Raw genomic sequence first — 23,446 nt, 5'->3', positions numbered from 1 at the left:
AATCATTCTAATTGTATAATTGCAGAGTGTAGCTCATTGGAGGGCGTGCACAATTTATAATCACCGCATTCATTACTGGTCAGATGTTATCTGGAGACCCTTCTCAACACAGCAGTGAGGTTGATATGGTAGTGGGTGTTGCATTGGTGTGGGTGAATTAGGCACAACAGTGTGGCTGGAGTTTTTTACACATGCCAGTTTGACGTCTGGGTTGAAAGTGAACAGCTCTCAGAAAATATCCAGCCAGCAATGCTCCTGTGGATCAGAAACTGACCACTTGCACTTGCATGATGGCAAACAAATTCGGAATGTCAACAGTTCAGGCACACTAATGCATTTTCTCATATATAAATTGTTCATAATAAGGTTTACAGTGAGTGCAGTTTTCCAGTAAAAAAGGGAAAAACAGCATTTAAAATGCATAATTACTCCATTATTTGAAATTTGCAGATCGTACAATTTTTATTTTTTATCTTACAATGTAAAAGAAACCATTTGTTGCAAATTGTGCAATTATATAATTGCACAATTAATTACTATTTGAGCAAAGATTATTTTGTATACTGAGTATGGACAACACAGGTATTCACTGCTGTCAAACAGTACTAATTCTATTTACTTTTTGTAGCTTAATTGAGAAACAGGCCTATTTGTACAAACTAGTTAAAATTTGATATTTATAATTAATAGAAGTGGGGGGCATGAAATGTGGAGTGAAGACACAGAACAGGGCCACACCTAGACAGCACTAAACCCCTGCTAACGTGAGGGAGAGGAGGCAGGAGGAGATCATTAAGGTAAAGGAGGCGCTGCTGTTAGTCCTCGGGTCAGGTAGGGAGGTTTAGTGAGAGTTCCAAAAACAGGCCAGCAAACACATTGCTAACAATAATAAACAAATGAACATGTGAGGGGGAAACACCACATGAGAAGCAGCAACACATACGAGGAGGCACTGTTAAACCGTTGTCTTTTCTCCAACCATCTCATTTTAACTAATGACTAGAAAATGAGAAAAATCCAGTTTATTTACACTTTGTTATGAATTCTGCCCAGCCCACTAGTTCGGTCACACCAAGACCGAGATCACCTTTTCCTGAGTAGTAGTGGCCAACACCTGTTCATCTCCATCTGTTACCTGCTCTCCCAGACCTCTGTGTGAAGTATTGCCATCCCAGCATGCATAGCAAGCGTTCTCTACTCCTGTTGATTTTCCTGGCTACCGACCTCTGTTTCCTCCCCAGACTATGCCTCTCTTCCAGCCCTATGGTTCACTCTGGACCCTGGACCAGTTTTGACCCTGAATTTGATGGACTGCTCTCTGCATCGTGATCTCCTGGTTACTAACTGTTATGAACCCCAGGAACAACCATCAGCCCCGCACAGCCATGCCCACTTGCACACACCCTCGATCTGACTCACCGGAATTCTAGCACACACCTGATTCCCATTCCCTTCATTAGGAACCCCTTTATAAACTTCCTTTCCTGTGAACACGTTGCGAATTATTGTTCCCATGTGGCGTACCGAGCATTTCCTCATCCTGTGTGCTTTCCTGGTTTCTGACTCCTGCTTGCCTTTTAGACTTCATCTCCTGCCTGACCCTGAGGACACCTCCTGAAAGCTACCCAGTGCATCGAGCTCGGACCGGCCTGACTATGCTTACCTGTGTTACTAAACGTATTTGTTTGATTGCAAGAATAAACCTCTGCAACTGGATCGACTTCAACGTGTGTGTATCATTACAGAATACTTAACCATTTTTCATGAATCCAACGGCGGTACAAAACAGACTGGTCCAGCATGAGGTTTCCATGGCCGAGCTACAAACCCCTCATACAGTCCCTGTCTGTATTGTGAACCCATTAAATCCTTCTGCATTTGGATCCAAACCTACCCATGTCCTGGTGTTCTTGACACTCTTTCATCTTTACAGTGACCTGGCTGTGGGCATGACCACGTATAAGAAACACACACACACACACACACACACACACACAGAGCAAAGTAATGTTACACGTGAAGACATGCACATGGACCGACACACACAAAGAGGGTCGACTGGAAAAGACAACCTCACCCCAATACCCAATACAGACATGTTTTACAGCTTATTAACAGCAACCTCTTTAATGATGGTGATGACGTTTTCTAAACTAGCCAGGCAGATGTCTACATTTCTGAATGTTTGCAAGTTAAAGAGCATCATACAAATCAAACACTGATCAGAAAAGCTTGTTTCCCAAAATGGCTTAATTGGCATGTTCGTTTTCAGGCAAACTACCTTAAGTGCTGTGGGCTACATGGTTTAATAAGATGGAAAAACAATCAACACAAAATTTTGAACAATCTTGAAAACATCCCATTACTAGACTATGAATTTGTGTGGCTTTTGCAATAGCCATGTAATGATGGGAGCTGAGGCAGGATGTAGAGGCATTGTAAACAAAAACAAACAACACAGGGTTAAAACAAGACAAAACATGACAAGCGAAGAACATACTCAACACAAAAAGGCAACTGAATATAGCAGCACACACTGGGTTAAACACTGATAAGGAATAACTAACACACAAGGACTTAAATACACATGTTAACGATGACTGTAACGAGGGACAGGTGAAACATGTAACCGACTAACATGGGAGGGGCGTGTCCATGTACACACACACACACACACACACACACACACACAAACACACACACACACACACTCTAACGAGACATCACAGACATGGGGATCTGTCTAAGAGGTGTGGGCCATGCCATGACAATTAGTGAATATAATAAACCTTAATGCATTCAACTTTACTCAAAATTAATTATTATATCCATTATTGATTTTTTTTTTAGTTGTTGATTTAATAGCAAAACTTAGAGACATCATATTTAGACTGGCAGGCCTCACTCAGAGATTTGTTAAAACTGCCCACCTGTTGTTTTGCTTTTAAATAAACATTTTGGTCAGATAAAAACGTTGTCTGATTCTATCCCACATCGGCAGTAATTTTACCATTCACACAGGTTATTCAAACTATATCATTCAAACCTGTGACAGGTGTGCAATTATAACCTCCATGAGCTTTCCTACGTGATCACTGTTGTCACTTCTAAGCATGACAACAGGAGATCGACAGTCTGGTTGGCAAGTGTTGAAATGCTGCTAGCAACAGCCATTGTTGATGCCTCTGTATTAGCTATGGTCCCAGAGTACCAGTACTGCCAAAGTTTAGACTCCATTTGGCACCCAGACTCCTAAAACTACGACCTGAACAAAAAGCCCCTCAGAATGCCACACCAGCATCATTTGATTGACAGCAGTGCCTCATTCACAGAGGAAATGCAAATGCAAACAGGTTTTCAATTGCATTTTCATTTTAGCAGAGCATTTCATCGCCACAGTGATGAAATGCAATTGTGAATGGGTGACTGTTATTCTATTCTGAAGATGTCAGAGTCATACTGTTAAGACAATGAAAATGAAATGTCGAAAGGACTTTACTTTTTCTTTTTAAATTTGATAGCCATTGTACACAGAAATGCAAATGCAAATATATGCTTTGCATTGGAATTTGAATTATATATTAAATAATGCATACGTGTTAAATCTAATTGTAAATACACCTTGTAATTAGCATATTCAAATTTATATTTGAATTTGAAAAAAGTCTACAATATGCTTATTACATATAAATGAGTTAATGCTTTGGATTGGTGTTTTTTTTAATGCTGGACATTTTATGCTGGATTTTACAATGCTTATGACAGTAATACTGCATCAGGTAATTTTCACAAGATTTGTGTCACCATGTTTTCCACCATGAAGTGTGACACCCATTCTGAGATTACATTAACTTCTGTAATAAACTAAAGCAATTAATGTGTTAAATAAGAATTACCTTGTAGTTCTCCAGTAAGGACTTCCGTAATACACTGATGTCATTACTCCATTTTGATGTTATGTGACCACATGTGTAATGTCCTTTGAACAGGTAGTGTTTTCAGAATTGCTTATGAGTTCTTGGTGCCTGCACTGTGAGTTCCTGATTAGCAACTGTGTGCGTTGCTCTAAGTCATCACTCTCCTTATATGGAGAATGAGTCAGGGCACATATACGACTGACGTATTTCACAATATTCACTTGTCAGTTATCCAAGAAGTTTAAGATTAGTTTTCACCTTCATAATACACCTCCAGAATTAGCTAAAGATGCCCTGCACAACAGATGGTTATTCCTGATCTAGTCACAAATTGTAGCTACTTGTATGTTGTATGCTCCCAATATTGTGAATATCAACTACTATTTTGAAAGTGTGAGATGATGCTTAACCTCAAGCATGGGTAAAGCAGATAAGGTTTGCATTTACGGCATTTAACCAAAGTGACTTACAATTACAACTGAATATAACTTGAGTAATTGAGGGTTAAGGGTCTTGCTCAGGGGCCCTACAGTAGCAACTTGGTGGTGGTGGTGGAGCTTGAACTAGCAACCTTCCGATTACAAGTCAACTGAGCTACCACTGCCCATGGTTGTAAAGGAGACTCTTCTTTAAAGGACTTATCTGTTTAGGTTGAGGTTACTGGGGACCTTTGCAATTCCACCTGATTATTTCTGCTCCAAATGAGTGTAAGACAGGGGAAAAAAAATCCATTCTGGATTCAAATTTCTCCATGTGATTTGCATTTTTGGACTGCTGCTTAATGTTGTGTTATCAAGAATGTAAGCTCAGTTGGCTTAGGCTTTATCCATTATTAGTGTAATAATAACTTCTCTGCTCTCAGAAACATTCATCTCCGCATTTTTATGCTATATGACATCACCAAAGGTTTTGTGAATAGGTAAAATTGAATCGGACCTAATTCTCTGTTCGGATCAGTTTGGTCAGAAAATGAAACAAGGTCTACAAATTAGATACAAAGAAATACTCAGCTTGCTTTTTCTGTTATTGTCTTGTCATTTTATTTTTTAATCATTTTATTATTGAGTATTTTGGACTGTTCTTCCCCTTCATGACAGTACTTTTTGAAAGCTGATATAAAATATGTATAGAGTGGTTGACACTGTTTTCAGATTTATTTGCCATTCACAGACTGCTTAACAATTCATAAAACCTATGAAACATTTCAGTCATAAAAGAACATGGCCCTTCTGATTTTCATGAACACCAGGGTGATATTTCACAAAGCATGCTCCTAAAATGAGGACTTATGAAATAGCTCCACTTAACTTGGCCTAATAGTTGACTCCAGGCCCTCTGTGTTCCAAGAAAAAGTCCAGGTACACCTTGAATCTGAGCATCACATCACAAGAAGTGAACACAGCCATATGCAAAATTTAAAAGAACACCTTACTTCTTTTTTATCTTTGACAAGCAGAAGTTACCCATCTAATTGTACCAAAGAACTGTTTTTGCACTGATGGGCTGCTATATCAGCCAGAATAAGAGTATGTCTTTTATAGGGCTGGGCAAAAAATAGATGGTAAACATAGTGGTAGCTCAGTTCTTAAGGTACTCGACTAGTAATCAGAAGGTTGCCAGTTCCTCTTCCATGTTGCTACAGTTGGGCCCTTGACCATGGCCCTCAACACCTAATTGTTTGAATTGTACAATTGTCATAATTGTAAGTCACTTTGGATAAAAGTGTCAGCTAAATGCCAAAAATGTAATGGTCTAGGCCTAAGAAAACTTAAATATTACATGCTACCCTCAGGCCCTGTATGTCATTGTGCTTGGCACACTGATCTATTTCCAGATTCCATTTCCTAGAATTCCCCAGGGGACCATATGACACTCAAACTACAGCCACCACCCAATCACAAACCATCAAGGTCGTTACACCTGTAATTATTCCATCCGATTATCCCCCCCCCCCACTCATTCCATTACGCATTTCGCCTGTTTACCAGAACATATCGATACTTATAGATTTTCATTTGTGTTTTGACACTTTTTGTAGGTTTTTGGGATTTTTGCTTTTGACTCTGCTGTGCTTTTGCTTGTTGGTCTTTGTTCTCTGCTTTGCCCTGCATTACTCTCTCTTAATGTTCTTTTGCATTGGTAATCCTCTCTTTCTGGCATTGACCTTCACCTGTTTTTTGACTATGTATTTACTTTTTCTTCTAAAGCCTCAAAGACTTATTTTATTCTCCGTTGGTTAACAGCATGGAGGATCTTACCACTCATCTACAATCACTTGGATTCTCTGCCCCACTGAGTCCTATTCCTAGTCTTCCTGCACCTATGGTTATTCCCAGTATAATTTTCCTGATAATAAGCCAGACAAATTTGATGGAACCCCTGATGAGTATCATGGATTTTTGCTGCAATGTTCAACAAATTTCAGTAACTCCCTTTCAAGCTCTTATCAGCCCCAAATTTTCATTTTTAATATTATGCCTTACTGAGAAACCTTTAGACTGGGACACCCCTTTTGGTTCAGTATTTATGATCAGCTCATAGCACGTTTTTCATCACCTACATCAGGGAAGAGAGCAGTTACCGAAACTCCACCAAGGCAACAATTAAGTTTCAGAGTATACGCTGGAATTTCACACGTTAGCAACGGATAGTGGTTGAAATTAATATGTTCTGTAATGGATTGAATGCTGATGTACTTACTGAACTTACTTGCAAGGAAGATGAACTGTGCCTGGACAAACTCATCATCTTGTCTATTTGGTATTTGTAAGTCGCTCTGGATTAGAGCGTCTGCTAAATGCCATAAATGTAAATGCTGGTCATGTTCTGCATGACAGCTTAACCCTGTCTCCACAGACGTCAGGCACTGACCCCTGGACAGCGTGTGGAGTAATGTGCTGAATGTTTCCCCAGAAGGGTTGGTATCAAAGTCTTTCTTTCTGCCTGTAACCTTGAAGTGCCATTAAACATTTTTCCCCATGTTCGATTGATTAAAGAACTTCCTGTGGAGCCTCTAAACACACATCTAAAAATAGCCACCATTGATGGAGGACAAGTAGCTACTGGTTCCATTTCTCTTTGGAATGATCCAGTTAAATTAACTACCAGTGCACTACACACTTAACTAGTCACATTCCTAGTCCTTAACTTGTCAGACTTTTGTTTTATTAGGTTTTCTATGGTGAGAGAAACACAACCCCCTTATTTCTTTCTCAGAACAAGAATGTTGTCATGGTTGCCGTTCTGCCATCAGAATCACCACGCTTCCGGGCGACTTCATTTCTAGGTTGATATTAGTATGAATGAGGTAATCATGGATGACTACATAGCCACTTCTTTTGGGGGGGGGGGATTAGCAATCTTTATTGATAGTTCATAAAAAACTTTAGTAGTATTGTGTCACATCTTACTGCTCTTCTGAAAGTGCGTCCAAGAGATTGAATTGGTCTCCTCTATCTGAGGGAGCATTTTGTGAACTAAAGGACATCTCAAAGTTCTGGCTGTGAAATTTGCTTAAGTGTGGAGGCATTGGTTGTAGCATGCTAGTCACACCTTTCTAATAATTACTGATCATAAGAATCTGGAACATTTTGTTATGGTATAATGAGAAAATCCCCGTCGAGCTTGTTGGTCTCTATTTTTCTGATGTTTCATTTTGCCTCAGATCCCATAATACCAAAGCAGATGTGTTGTCTTCACCTTCCAAGAGAGTGAGGAAAGAGGCAGCAGACAGGAACCTGAAATACTTCTTCCTTCCAGAGTTAAGATATCTTGTTCCCACTGGGAACTTGATGAGGACATAGAAAAGGCCTTAGAGTAAGTAGATGTGCCTAGTCAGTGCCCCTCAGGAAGAGAATGTTTTCCTGAATGGTTTCATGGTCATCTTGGTCTCACGCTTTGCTTAAAAAAATGGTCACCCAGTTGCAGCATCCGTTAGCCTCACTTCAGAGTATCACCCTCAGTCAAACAGTCAGTGTGAAATGGTCAATAAAGGAAATATAGGAAATTATTTTGACAAAGAGAATGTTTTGTCACAATAAGTCTTTGGACAGGTCATGTTTCCTCCTATTGGCCAAAATCACACAGAGGCCTTGTAGCTCAGCTCAGCTACAGGAATAATGCCCTTCCATTGTTTTCTGGGTTTCCAGTCTCATATGACACCAATTTTGTTGATGTCCAAGGTTCCAGCAGTTGAGGCCCGGATGCAGTGCAGCAAGAAGGACTTGGAGGAGACACAAGTGCATTGCAGGAGAAGAAGGATCAAGGAATTGGCAGACTGTCAATGGGGAGAGATACCTTTGTACTAGCCTGTGGACCGGGTTTGGCTGTTGATCAGGGACTTTAGGTTTGCAGAGGGATGTAGAGAAAATAAGTAATATGGCTCATTATGATTCTGAAAAGAGTTTACATTGTTACTTACCAATTAGACTGAAGCCTCTTTGGTATCGGGTCTCATTCTATGTATAAGACTGTAGTTTCTCAATAATAATAATAATAAAATAATAATAAGTTTGATTTATATAGCACCTTTCACAGACTCAAGGTGGCCAGTCGTCATGATCGGTACCCAAAGCTGCCCACTCCTTGTCCTGGTGGGCATGCCCAGAGGCAGAATTCCCAGAATTCCCCTATGCATCTGTGCCATTGAAACTGTTTGAAGTAATCCCTGGGGCTGTACTGAGCCCGGCCAGGATTCATGCTGGAACTGCTCACATATTAACATCATTTGACAGATCAATATGCGTTCTTGTCATTCTCACGGGTTCTAATTCATTATCAGTTGAAATATTGCAAAACTGAGGTATTAGCCCATAATACCAGATATTAGCAGTAAGTTAACGGTGTGAAATGATTTGTGATTTTATATATGTGTGTGTGTGTGTGTGTGTGTGTGTGTGTGTGTGTATATGTATGTATGTATGTATGTGTGTTCTTCCACATATTTTAATAATAATGATGATGATAAATAGTAAGGTCATTTGAACTGAGATATTATATAAATTAACCTTATTATTATTGTTTTATAAAACATTATAAAATACAAGTTGTTTAATCCAGTGCTGTGAAAGCTCATCAGATTTGATAAAGGGTGTGCCCCCTGCTATGCACATCTGTGTTTTCTCAGAGATCAGTGAGCATTTTACAGTCAGCCTAGTGGTCTGGGGGTGAACAGCAGTAATGATAAAAGCAGCACACACACACACACACACACACACACACACACACTCACACACATGATCCCTGCCCCACTATTCACTGCAGATCGGAGAGAAGACCAGAGCCTACCATCTTCCCTGCACGGCCTCTCCACAACTGCGTCTGTACCCAGTCTCCTGTGACGGACAGGCCAGGGTGGGCAGGGCCAGACTGGGTTGGATGAAGATAATGATGGGGCATCCGAGGACGCAACAGGGATGAACCAGGTGAAGGCATGGAAGGTGGATGGACGATGAGCTGACCCAGTGCTGGACCTGTTAAAGCAACTCATTAGCCCTCTGCAGGTCTCCCTCAATATGTCATAGGACATAAAGTGGCATGTTCTTAACTAGAGGAGGAAGTCACTTGACCTGAACCCCAGTGAGCATGCACAAGGCAAGTAGGAAAAAAGAAAAACAGCATCTCAAACAAGGAAGAACTGAATGTCTTCACTGCACGCCTAGCTGAACATCAGCAGAAGATGCTCACAGAGTTCAACAATTTTATTTATGGTTAGGTTGTCAAATTGATCCACTGAAACGGAGTGCTATATATAAAACATGGCTATGCAGTGTTCCTTAAAAATCAACCCCATTAAAGCATCCAGGCCTGGTACATGAGTAGTGAACACACACCATGCTCACACACAGGTACAGTTAAGCATTTCCTGCTATTTCCTCAGTACACTTGTGCTGTTGTGCACCTGGCAGCCTGGAAAAGAGAGCGGCAAGAACCATTCTGACAATAAGGCAAGTTTCTCTTTCAGCGTTTTTGGTTGCTGATGCGGTACACAACCTTGGGTTCAGTTTCTAAGCACTATTATTAGTATGTTTTGCCTTGCCAACACAAATGGGATGCAATAAATAAAGCGGAATAAAATCCAATTATCTCTGCTTTAGATGGTAACATATTTTTGTTTGTTTGTGGGGTTTTTTTTCGTACTCGATGTGCATCTGATTAGATCAAAAGTCTGACCCAATTTGAATTACAAATGATGCTATTATGAGGACTAAATGCTTGCATACACATACAAATGTAATCCGGCAAAATAAATAAACAAACAAACATCTGTGGGTGGACAGCTTTACAGTACTCGTCCAAAGAGATGATCAGAAGCTAAACACCATGATGCCATCTGGCTTCAAAGATGACAGGAACTGCAGTATACCTGCCAGTAATATCATAAGTGGAGAGAAGCAGGGTCAAAGTGGACGAGCCAGAGAATAATATCACCTGTGTAATATCCACTGTAACTGTGGAGAAGGGGAGAGTGAGTATAAAGACCCCCGCCACATACATAACATATCGCGTTTGGCTCATGATGGTTGGTAGAGAATGCTGCCCAAAATAAAATTTTATATATATATATATATAATTTGTTTTTATCTAAGATAATTTGACCTCTGACATTTGTCCTGTGGCATTGCAAAAGCACATGACAGCAGCAGCGGTTGAGGCAGTTGAGGCAGTTGAGGCAGTTGAGTCGTTCCAAGAGATCACGAGGCAAGCACGCCAGATCAAATGTGTGATCACGACTATCAGAGCAATAGAATTAATCGCCACTTTTAGCGCTACAAAACAGTTAAGAGTTAGATGGTGGAACACAACAGAGAGTGTCTCACCTAAATAAAGTGTGAAGCCAAAAGCTAAAAAAGACCATGTAAAATTGTCAGTCTTTGACATGTTTATACTGCTCTGAGGGCACGCTGTGCAAAAGACACCTGCATGCGTCACACCAAACACCACAAACTTGTGCAGGACGGAGAGACATTTACGAGTCCCTGTTAGCCTGTTAACTGGAGCCTGCAGTGCCAAGTACAACAGTTTGTATGAACATGGATGCTAAATCTGTCCTTGGGTATCAGTGAACCACATTTATCATTAAGTAGGCCCCACAACCACTTTAATAACAACAACACCCACACCGACTGGCTGCTAATAGTGTGCGCCCATATTACACAGGCATTTTATTGGTGTACAATTACCGAGTAGGTCGGAAGTGGTCTGACACGCCATAATATCCAACCAGTAGTGATGCTGATGTCAGAGCTCGGAAGTGGATAACACTAGCCGTGCGTGTCAACAGATGAGCTGTAGTCTGTAACGGTACAGTTGACAGGCATTTCCAGTGAATAACTGCTTTAAATAAAGTGGGAGGTGAGTGCATTTATTAGCGTTCTTGTGCATGTGAAGTAGCACACATGTTGCTATATAAGCGAGAGCAGCTGGAGCGAACGCCAGCTTATCATCAACAGCAAGGCTCTCATGGCGTTCCTCACTGGAAAGAGGCTCTGCGCATGTACGTACCGCGTAGGCTAATTAATTACCCCCATCATCAAAGGACGCGCTATCGCAAGCATCGGCGCGGAACGGTGGGAGTGGAGGGTGGGGGGTTGAGGGTGAAGAGAGGCGTGGGGGTGTGGAGGTAGCACTTCATAACCGTCTCGAGAGCTTCGAGGAGGAGATAACGACATTCACCGCGCCGGGAAACCGAGCCGTTCACGATCGATGCCAAGGAGGTTTAGAACTGATCGCTGTGTCACGGGCGGTTGCGCGCCATGTCCTCGCTCATGCTTGCGTCTAAGTGCGATTTGGTCGTGTGTGCATGTGGTTGCATGCAGAGTGTGTATCTGAGCACCCATGCATGCAAATAAACGCATACTTGGGGTCCTGTGTTTGTAAATTGTTCTTCTGTACATCAGTCTGGGCAGCGTTCGAAACTAAACGTGACTGGTTGCCGTGGTCCAGCATCCAGACTGTTGCTAAATCACATAAAATTAAAACCAGCGTCATATACTGTAGTTGGATACTCAAATAGCATTTTCACATAGTTAACATAATATGTTGTCATATTTAACAAGTAGTATTGAAATCAAAACTCTAAGTGAGCTAACAGTATTTGTGTAATTTAGAACACACTAGCTGGTACTGATCAGCAGTTAAGCATTAAGTTCATCAGCTGTTTAAATGTGACTTCCTCAGTGAGACCATCAAGCCCTATATTAAATAAATGCTCATATTTGAGTAGACCAGTGTAAATGGTTTGGCTTCAGTTGTCTGTGTGTGTGTGTGATATTAAATATATCCCCAACGTTGATTCTCTTTCAGGCTAAAAGGTATTATGATGTTGTTACATGTCCTATGGGTGTTCTGGGGTTGGAATTTGCTTAGGTGGTTTTTTTTAACACCCAAACTGTAGTACAACCGCAGTGAACCTACCTACATTGTACAGGTAAATACCTACACTGTTGTCATATTTACAGTAGTATGAAAATGAGAATTATTAAACGTATAAATGCATTAAAATACAGGGTTTTTTATTTCAGTGGTCAGATGATAGTAAATATTAAAAGAACAACGGCAATAACAGGGACAAGCTAGCACAAGCTAATAGGATAGATAAGTAGAAAAGGTAATTACAGCTGCCGTGTAAGTGTGTGTGTGTGTGAGAGAGACTGAGTGGGCTGGTGTTTGGTCATTAGTGAGAGTATATATTAATTTGTCTTTGGTTGGGCGCGTCTGACAGCTTGTGTTTCTCCTTCACCGTGTGATCCTCTTTTGTGTGTCCTATGGTCTCCTTCGACCTTCTCATCCCCCCCGGATATAACTGTTGTCCCTCTTCGTCTTCCTCGCTGCACACCACGTGCTCCTCATTCCCACCAAGCGACCTCCTTCCTTTGGTTCCAGCTAACACGCAGCCTACGGCTGTCACTGGAGGACTGAGAAGCATGCCAGCCACCTCTCAGGGGTGATCAGGGGAGAGACGTTCGCCTACTCATTACATCCCACCACAATAGGCTCATTTTCTCACGTCTGGGTGAGGAGGTGGACAGTGTGAGGGCTTCTTTCTCCTGGATCGTCAGTTCGTCTAGAAGAAAGGTCTTGAGATTCTGAGAATGTGAGCCAGGGCTGCCTGTAATATCCTGTGCCTGCAAATAAGAGGTCACGGGCTTATGTGTTGGACCAGCTCCTATCTGTTACTGAAGAGATTGGCATCAGAGAAAGAGAGAGAGAGAGAGATCACATTTTCTGTAACCTAAAGCCTGGGGCCTAAGCATGACTTGGCAGGTTTCTCTGTCTTACCCCTCTCCCTGCAGTTAATTGGTCCCTTGGAAAGAAAAAAAACCCTCATGCACCCTTGCAGTAGTGATATTAAAGGTAAAGAATGAACTACTTTAAAGGAATTCTGCATATCCTATCTACCAATTACAGTGTTTGGAAACCTTACCCCTCTTGGCTATCAACATTTTGACACCGCCACTGACCTTTATGTTCGAAGGTGAGTCTTCCATTCATGAACTAATAGTCTTTCTTAACAGTCATACCTCGGTCTCCCGTGAGGGCTTTCACTAGCAGGGATCCTTACGAGGTTTAGCATTGAGTGTCACAGTCTATTACATTTTCTCTAAACATTTTCTCGTTTTCTCCATTACATTTTCTCTAAAGACCCATAACTTTGCACCTAAAACAAACCGGTACTTTACACCAATACAATATCCTTTAGTAGGTAGAGAAATTTGGAAACTATATAAAAGTATAAATAAATAAATTGCCCATTTGCTTCAAATTTGGGACCTAGGAGATTGAGGGTCTTGCTTTAGGAGATCCACCATTGTTCCAGTTCCCAAGAAAACACCTGGTCAACTGCCTAAATGATTGCATAACTGCCCAAACAGATCTCCAGACGACACCATTGCACTGACAATACATACTGACAGGAATACCACATGTGAGAATGCTGTTCATAGACTACAGCTCAGCACTCAACACAATCATCCAAAAACTGACAGACTTGGGTCTGAATGCCCATCTCTGCAATTGTATACTGGACTTCCTGACAAGCTGACCACGGCGTGTAAAGGTAGGAAACAACTTCTCCTCAACACTGACTCTGAGCACAGGGTCTCCACAGGGTTGTGTGTTCAGCCCTCTCCTGCACTCCCTGTTTACGCATGACTTGAATACAAACACACACCTAACATCATCAAGTTTGCTGATGACACGACCATCCTCACCTGGTCCCTCCACGCCAGCACAGTAGTGAGATCTGCCCATTCCTGTGATGTTGGAGGAAGTTTGGCCTGCCCTCCAACATCCTCACCAGCTTCTACAGATACACAATAGAGAGCAAACTCTCAGGCTGCATCACTGTCTGGTACAGCAGCTGCACCACAAGTGACCGTAAGGTCCTCCAGAAAGTAGTTAGGACTGCAGAATCCATCATAGCCAACAAACCTCCAGCCTTACAGGACATCCATCAGTCCCACTGTGTGGGAAAAATCAAAATGATCTGGCTAGACAGAAGCCATCCAGCACACGGCCTGCTCATCGTGCTGCCGTCTGGTAGGAGGTACCAGGTTCCCCAGCATACAGGCCGGAACAAACCACCTGATGAACAGTTTCCACCCTCTGGCTATCAGGCTCTTAAACAGGGTGTGAAACAGTTTGTCCGTCCCAGTACCAGGTCACTGTGGTACTTGATCACTATTACTATTAATATACTGCAGTACACCACTACTTGAACATTTCCACATAGTCACTATTAATATACAGTGTGTAGCTTATCTACTGATTACCCTTGCCTAATATATTTAAATAGCAGAAGGCTCTTCCTTAGGACCCTTCTGAAGTCACATTGTTTATTTTGTCTGTTCTGCTGTTGCATATTATGTATATTTTGTTTACTGTGTATATTTTGTGTTGTCATGTCAACACTGCTGCAGAGGTGTTAGCCGAGCCTCACCACAAGCATTTCAGTGCATGGATGTCCTGTCACGGAACGCTCACCTCTCGCGTGTCACATGGTTTGCCCTGCCACGTGAAGTGGGAGGATCTTTTGTTCATAACCACACCTGCATTGTATTAATCTATGTGTATTTAAACCCGTGCCAGTGTGTGCAGTGTGTTGGTCATTGTTGACATATCGTGTTGTTTGTAACTATATCAGTCATATCAGTCATGACTATGTTTGTTTTAGATAGTGTTAAATGTTAGAAGTTATTAGTGTTTAGTGTGCTTATGTTCATTGTTTGTGTTTACTTGTGAGTGCGACTTTCGTCCTTTGTGTTTTACGTAAATAAATGTTCATCCGTGTCGAGAGTCTGTGCGTCCTGATCCACGCCCTTTGGCACTCAGGCCACACATGTTACAGTGTGTTTATGCAAATGACAAACTTGACTTGACCTGAGCTGACTTGCATAATATAATTACCAATTCCTAGGACTGCACTCTTCTGAGATGTTCCTTGGATCTGCTGGAGCCATTCTTCCAGTCTGGGACATCTATCACTAAGGGCCTCTCCTACTGTTTGTCCATCACTGCTATTTCTGGTTGATCAGCCATTTTGTCAGTCTGGATCTGGTAGTCCAACTTAGCATGTTCATTCTACACTACCTTCGAGGGTGTATCCCACTTTGACTTTAGGACTTCCAGCCCTCACTCAGCAAAGATGTTTCTGTGTACTATGCCAGACACTTGGTTATAGCATTCCGTATATGCTCTACCTGATAGCATCTCGCATCCTACTGTTATGTGCTGGATTGTCTCAGGGGCATCTTTGCACAGCCTGTATCTGGGGTCCTGCCTCGTGTGGTAGATCCCAGCCTCTATAGAGCTCATATTCAGAGCTTGTTTCTTTGCTGCCATGATTAGTGCCTCTGTGCTGTCTGTCAATCCAGGATTTCTCCATATCAGCCACTTCCACTATCTGCTGGTGGTACATACTGTGCAGGGGTTTTTCCTCCCATGATGGTTCCTGTTCCTCTTCAGGTTCCTGCTGTCTGAGGTTCTCACAAAGCACTTCATTATTTGGGGCCATCTTCCTGGCGTACTCCTGGATTTTGGATGTTTCATCCTGGATAGTGGCTCTGATGCTCACTAATCCTCTGCGTGTCCTACTTCTGCTTAGTGTAGTCTCAGAGTGCTGGATTTGGGATCAAGCCCTCTGTGCATTGTCAGGAGTTTCCTTGTCTTGATGTCAATGGTTTCTGCCTCCTCCTCAGACCAGCTTATTATGCCAGCGGGGTATCTGATGGTTGGTAGAGCGTAGGTGTTGATAGCCTGAATCTTATTCTTCCCATTCAGCCGACTTCTCAGGACTTACCTCACTCTTTGAAGATATTTGGCCTTCATGATTTCCATCTGCCTGAGGGATTCCGCGGTACTTGTAGCTGCCCTCAGCAACTGCTTTACCCTCTGGTAGTGCGACCCCTTCAGTTCTAGCTACCTTCCCTTTCCTTGTGCCCATCTGACCACACTAGTCCAGATGTCTCATTCACTTCTAGCATACACCTTTGTCATCCATGTAGAGGAGGTGGCCAACGGCTGATATCCGTATCCACATTTGGTGGTGATCTCACTGAGGGGGTTCAGGGCTATACTGAACAGTAGCATCTCCTTGGTCAATCCCACACTTGATACTGACTTGCGCTATTGGTCTGAAGTTTGCCACTAGGATTATTTTCCACAGCCTAATTGAGCTCTTGATGAAAGTCTTCAAGTCCTGTTGATTTTATATGACCTCAAGCGTTCCAGGATCCAAGTGTGGGGCATTGAATCACAGGCTTTCTTATACTCATTTCAGGCGGTGCACAGGTTGGTCTGTCTGGTCTTATGGTCTCGATTGACTGTTTTATCCACTGTTAGGTGGTGCTTGGCTCCTCTGGTGTTCTTGCAAATGCCTTTCAGGGCCCTGCTCATGTATTTAACCATATGTCTACTCATCTTAGCCAAGGTGATGCATGACAGGATCGTCCATGTTGTACAGAGGCAGGCTATCGACTGGTAGTTGGATGAAATTGCCTCTTCCATTCTCCAGCTTTGGTGGGTCTGTTCTTACATTGTTACCCTGATACTTTGGATGGCTCATAGGAGAACATCCTGTTTATTCTCCTGGCTTCTACATCTCTTGTGTACCTCTTCAGACAGGCAGATAGAGCTGTTAGTCTTTGCTTTGCAGTCTACAAGGCCTCAGCTTGTTGTACTTCTCAGGTACCTTCATGTGCCTTATGGTGCCTTTCTGCATTTCTGAGAGCTGGCTGACTTCTCTCCATGTGGTTTTTATCTTGGCCTCCAACCTCCTTGGGGAATTCTGCTCTTCGATGGTGTTCATCTTATAGCCAACCATCTCAAGATTCACTGTTGCTGTGGTGTATGTTATCTGGTTGGTCTCAGTGATGGTCACAGTAGTGATTGACTATAGCACCGCATTCACATCTTCCAGCAGCCTTTAAGGTTCTTCACATGGTCTTGGAAGTCTGCTATGTGTGGTGCCCAACTTAGCCATGATCTTCAGTCTCAGGTCAGCAAATCTGGTGTTGAGCTTTGTGCTTGGAATCAGTGGGTCTTGGTCCCCCGTGTCAGGGTGTGGGGAGGATGATGATGGTGATGATGATGATGGTGGTGGTATTTCCCCTCTGACCTGTCGTCTTCTCCATGCTGTAGCATTTGTGTTGACCCTCGTCAATCTCTTGTGACAGCAGTTGCCTCTTGCGGATGTTGGAAAATTGAGCTACTAGTTTTTCAGTGTTAGTCTGTGTTTCAAAGCCTCTGTAGTTCCCACATCCTCTGCATGTACCCCCTCACATTGGGGTTGCTTGTGTAGTAGCATTCAAACAGTCCTCTCTTCTCCATCTTCTCCACACACACACACACACACACTATGTGCCAGCTGCTTATGAATGTAAATGAGGTGTTTAAACACAGCAATCTCATGCCTACTTATAAATATTCATATTGATGTTTCTTATTTCATGTTTCACATTTATTTTGTATGTGTTAAGTATTCATTAGATTTATTCATTGTTGCAATGTGTTTTATGATTAATGCATATTCACTAAAGGTGCATTAGGCAATTTTACACCCCTTTCTTACTAATTCAAATCAACTGTGAAATATGTAGAGCTTAGTATAAAAAATTTATAATTTTAGCAATGGCATCAGCACATGTGCATTATGTGTCTGAGAACACCTGTTTGAAGAAATTGCCTTCAAGTCCAATTATTAAATATATTTAAATAACAAAGTATTATTAATAAACAGCCTACCTAATGTGAATGACAGCTTTGGTAATGTTAGAAAACTGAACTCCGCTGGGTCACCATAGATCTTGGAAGTGTGCTTTGTGTTCATGGGTGGGAATGGGAGGTAGAGCCAAAGATAAATAAATAATTTAATTAAATTAATTAATTCCAGTGTTGTGTTCACTACTTACTTGCCAGAGGTGTTGTTTCTTGAATCTTTACAAATGCATCATTAATCACGATAAATCCATAATATATTCCGGTACCCTGGAGTAATATTTACATAAAAACAAAAAGGTAAATAATACATTTCATTTTTACTAGGTATTTGTTCCATTTTACTGAATGCAATTCAACTTTCAAAAATGCCTTTTGTCAGGCATTTAAATTCTGTAAAAGCTATGCCAACATTCTATATAGATATTCATTTTCATATTCATATAGACATTTCATTTCTTCAATTTCAAAACAATATTGAGTCATTTCTCAGCACCCCTTTTACTAAATGTATTAATTTAATCAAATCATATGGATGGAGTGGATAGAGCATGTCTGAGTGCTGTGTGGGTGAGTATGTTCTGTCTACAATTCCCAATTGCCCGTATCAGTCATCATCCTTTAGGCACTCCACAATAACCTGTGGATAGAAAAGGACATCGTGTTTTCTCTCTCTCTCTCTCTCTCTCTCTCTCTCTCTCTCGGCATGCTGTTGTGTATGAATGCCCCTCTCATGCTCTCATGTTTCCTTCTCCTTGTCTCTCTTTCTTAAGCAACATTCTGGTCATAACACCACCACTGATCTTCACCTGCTAAACTTTCCCTGAGCTAATCGCCTGAAGCCTGACAAAACCGGTGAAATGGCCGAGAAGAGAAATTCGAGGTTGTTTAATTAATAGAGCAATTGCAAAGCTTTAATCTCTGCAAGTTACACCTAACCTAAGTTTCCGGGAACTCGCAGGAGCTCATGGTAGCAATGAGCTTGTAATCCGTTGTGCTAATCAGAGTCCATTTTATGAATTTGCAGAAGGGAAGGGCGAGACCATTCACATTTTGCAAAGAAAAAAAAAATGATTACACTCCCATTTCCATTCACATGGAAGGTCTAACACTTTCAGTACTGGGGAAAATCCTAAAATACCTACTGACCTTACAATTTCAGTAACAGGATAAAAGATCTCCTGAAATACTTACTGACCTTATACTTTAGATATTTGGATAGGGGAGCTAAAATACCAACAGACCTCATACTTTCATTACTGGGATAAGTAAACTCCTACAATTCTGACTAGTCAGTGTGACTGAAATACTGAACCTATTAAAAACCAGACCCCATATCCCCCACACATGGGCATCACTGATATTTTGTATAATCAAACACAACAGACCTAGTAAAGAGAAATGAGAATAATTCACCTGTTGTCATACTCAACGATTTTAAAACTCACATTTTTGGCCAATGTTTATGTTTATGGCACTGACTACAATGAGAGTCTAACCCATCTAGACTTGTGAACTGGTCCTTATTATGATGGGGAAAATTGTCCAGATGTTTGTAAAGACTCATTCGTTTGATCACATCTGCATGGCAGGTCTATAATCCTCATGGCGTTTATGGAAGCTTCATAAATGTGTTTCAGACTTGGAGAAGTAATGTGTTCAACTCTTTCCTTTTGGCTTCCAAAAATGCATGCTCATCTGGCTATAAGCAAGTTTTAAAGTTTTACAGAACGTTGGAGCTTAGCCATGGTGTACTTAGCAAGACTTTATAGTATTATAGCACTCGCTTTAATCCTATTAAAAGAGAAAATGTGTTTTAAAATATTTTTATAACCTATTTCAGTCCAGTACATATTACAAGTTCAATTTCAAGATTCTGAGGTTTCAAGATTCAATCAATTTTTAAGATTCAAGATTCATTCTCTCTGTTGCAGCTCAGCTCTTAGCGATCTGCTCTTTTTATTAAACTAATTAAAAAAAGAGCACTAAACAGGAAGGTGTCAAATAAGGATAATGCTTCTCCCTGCATGCGGGATGAAGACATTCCAAGGTAGTTCCAATCAAATCAACACTGTTTGCAAGTTTGCAGATTTTGTTATGCAACACGTGGGCTGAGGGATGCGAGAAGTCAGCCTCAGGTGCCTCGGTTCACGTTCTTATCCTTTAATCAGCCTCAAGCAGACAATCATCTCAAAGACGCCCACGGACAGACAGAGACCCGAACGCTCTGAGTACCACCAGGTGTTTGCTCATAATTGCACACTTGTTAAGAGCTTGTCTGAGAATTATGGCCCTGCTCGGTTAACGACACTGAAAGTTAATGACGCCACAGCCAGCTAATGTGGACCTCTCCCTGCGGGTTTGTACGACAAGGTCTGGCTCTTTAAAAAAAAAAAAAAAAAAACATTTCTTTTTGGAGTAAAAACATTGGATTTTTTTGAAAGTTGCCTTATGAAATTATGACTTATGGTTAGGATGCTGGATAAAAAGAATCTGGGTGAATGTGTGTGTCGTAGCAGGACATGGGACACCACAGGCCATCCCTGGATGCCACCATAGCGTAGCACTTAGCGCAGACAAATAATGTATACCATACATTTATACAGCAGTTATTGTTCATCTATAGAAAGTCATAAGGAAGAACAGCTGGGAAATATAACAAGATCATTATCAAGGCGAATTCTTTAGGCATACAGGACTTGACGCGCATGCGCAAACAAAAGTTCTATATTATAACAACGGGCAGAGAATAACAAAATGAAATGACAGAGAAACCAACACAGGCTACTGGAAAAAGAAAACAAAAAAAAAAACAACTAGCAGGCTAGTTCAAACTGCCAACCCTAGGAGATGACTGACAACGCCGGGAAAACCTTCAAAGACCGACAAGCACGGTTCCAATACAAGCGATATTTATACAAGGGCTAACGGATGCAGATTAGACACAGATGATGCACATTAATGACCCAAACCAAGGGTGGAACCAACAGAACGAAAACAAGAATGCAAAGACGAGCCGTGTCGCACACACACGCAGAAGTGTTATTATAACACGAACAGCGACACGACGCATAAACAAGATGAACCGGGAGTCTGAACACTGCCAAGCGGACGATACCAAAATACATGCGCTTAAACGCTGACAGACACTAACGCCTAAACAGGCCAGTAAATATATGGCGTTAACAAGGGACAGGTGTGACACATGGAAGGGGCGTGGCAACGAAAACACACAAACACACACACACACACACGTATTGATAGAGAGCAGTCTAGGGGAGGGGGCTGTGCTGTGACAGTGAGCTTTGCGTAGGTTATTTAGGATATTACCAATAGTACACGGAATTCTGACTTAATAAAGTGTTTAATAAAAAAATTAAAAAATAAAAACAAAACACTATACAGAGCCTGTAAACAATAAACACCAGTGTAGCTGATTATCTGATTATGACAAACACCAGTGTTTGTTGATTTGTTGATTATTTTGTGTTGCCTGACTTGCTTAAATGTGCAAGTTGAATTTTAATGCTTATTTAGATTCCTTTTATATATAATCAGTTGGAAATTGCTTTTCATTCTCAGAGTTATTTTCGAAACACAGAAATCTTGTATTCAGCCTATTTTCTTTTTTATAAAGCAATATTGTGATTACTGTTATACTGCTGCTTTGCTGTCACATTATGTCTAATTTATTAGCAGCCCTGAGAAAAAAATATGATAAAGTCTTGCTAAAAATTAAAATGGGAAAATATTACAAGTCCTTAAAAAATCTGGTTTACTGTGTTTTCTTTAATTGAAAATGGGAAAGTATTAGTTCCTGGAAGTGAGAATATGTCTGTACAGTTAACTCCGTGGTTTAGTGTATTTCTAAAACTGGGTGTTAGTGGCAGCCAAATAATTCAGTTCAGAGACGGCTTTGTGTAATACTTCAGAATCACACTGTTGTAATTAACCATATCTTTCACTTTTCTTATGTATTACATAAAGTTGCATTGTGTTCATTAAATGTGTACTAATTCAGTCATGTCATTATTAGTGCAATCACGAAAGATTGATCAATGTAAGGTCTGTTAGAATGTTGGGATTTAGACAGGAAAGAGGTTTTTTTGGGGGGTGGGGGTCAGTGCTTGTAAATAACACTGCAATATCGATAATCAGGCAGCTACTACTAGTTGTTAGCTAGTCTGTAGTGGTTTATCAGCACGGTTACCAATATTTCATGTCAAAGAAGAATAAGAAATACTGTGTCATTAAACTGCAGTCAGGGCAGGGCTTATACATGAGACTGGACATTAGGTCATTATGCATATTATGCATTCATCATAACATTATTATAGTGGCGAGAGATTTAGAAGTATGGTACCATTACTTAATCCTTAACAGTTAGGTAAGGACACATTAAACATGATTACACTCTTTTACTTTCTAATCAATTATAAATGTCATCAAATATGGTTACTATGGATCCTACATCTGTACACTGTTGTCAATATATCACACGGCAGTGAGGTGAAAATAGTTAAGATGCACTCTAGTAAGATTTTATTTTTTACTTCTAAATTAATAGGTATTAAATGTTAATTTGTGTTAATTATGGTACTGTTTTAAAGTGAATTTATGACAGATTGAATTTAGTTTCTTTGTGTGTGTGTGTGTGTTTTATTCTTTTTACTATGCATTATGTATGCCAAAGCATTTTGTTCCTGATTATGTTCCTCATTGTATTACATTTTAATGTCTTTCAGAAAATGCTGAGTTTTGCATTCCTGTATCATGTGTATCACATATTTTCTTGCATCAAGATCAAGTCATGCACTATTCCCAAATAATTCAAATCTGAAATCCATTACCACATTATTATTATTATTATTATTATTATGAATTGCATTTATATAGCACCTTTCTCAAACTCAAGAGATCTCAAGATATCTGTTAGAGGACAAGGCTTTTCCCAATGACTTAGTGGCACTCCCACACTGTACTGCTCTCTTTCCCATCTTTGTTAGATCAATACTCCCGTTTTTCCCTTTGGAAGACTGGAGGAGTCTAAGCCCCAACCCCTGCACACGCCTGATGAAGGCAGTTAGTATGCACCACTCTTCGTTTTAGTATGTAGCGCAGCATTACTGAGCTGGCATTATTTTCTCTCCAGCTATTTTTGGCCTTCAGTGTATGAATTATGTATGTACATATGTTATATAAACATGCTATATTGTTACCCACCTCACATCCACTGTTTCGCCTGCGTGATAGCTGGCGGTCATGTAGTCCTAGGTCAAGTGGAACGCACTCAGCTGATGGTCCTTTAGTCATTT

The sequence above is a fragment of the Electrophorus electricus genome, chromosome 5, assembly GCF_041902795.1.
Source record: "Electrophorus electricus isolate QZ-2024a chromosome 5, ASM4190279v1, whole genome shotgun sequence".
Taxonomy (NCBI): domain Eukaryota; kingdom Metazoa; phylum Chordata; class Actinopteri; order Gymnotiformes; family Gymnotidae; genus Electrophorus; species Electrophorus electricus.
This window is presented reverse-complemented; position numbering follows the sequence as displayed.